A 308-nucleotide genomic window follows, 5' to 3' on the forward strand; every position below is an offset into this window, starting at 1 on the left:
TATATATATATGTATATATATATATGTATACATATATTTATGTGTGTGTGTCTTTATGTGTATATTTGTATGTGTCTGTGTCTTTATGTGTGTGTGTCTGTATGTGTGTGTGTGGGGGGTGTCCCTGCCCCCACCGTCGCTTGACAACCGATGCTGGTGTGTTTATGTTCCTGAAACTTAGTGGTTCGACAAAAGAGACTGATAGAACAAGTTCTAGGCTTACAAAGAGTAAGTCTCTGGGTTGATTTCTTCAACTAAAGACGGTGCTCCAGCATGGCCACAGTCAAATGACTGAAACACGTAAAAGA

The sequence above is a fragment of the Octopus bimaculoides genome, chromosome 2 (assembly GCF_001194135.2).
Source record: "Octopus bimaculoides isolate UCB-OBI-ISO-001 chromosome 2, ASM119413v2, whole genome shotgun sequence".
Taxonomy (NCBI): domain Eukaryota; kingdom Metazoa; phylum Mollusca; class Cephalopoda; order Octopoda; family Octopodidae; genus Octopus; species Octopus bimaculoides.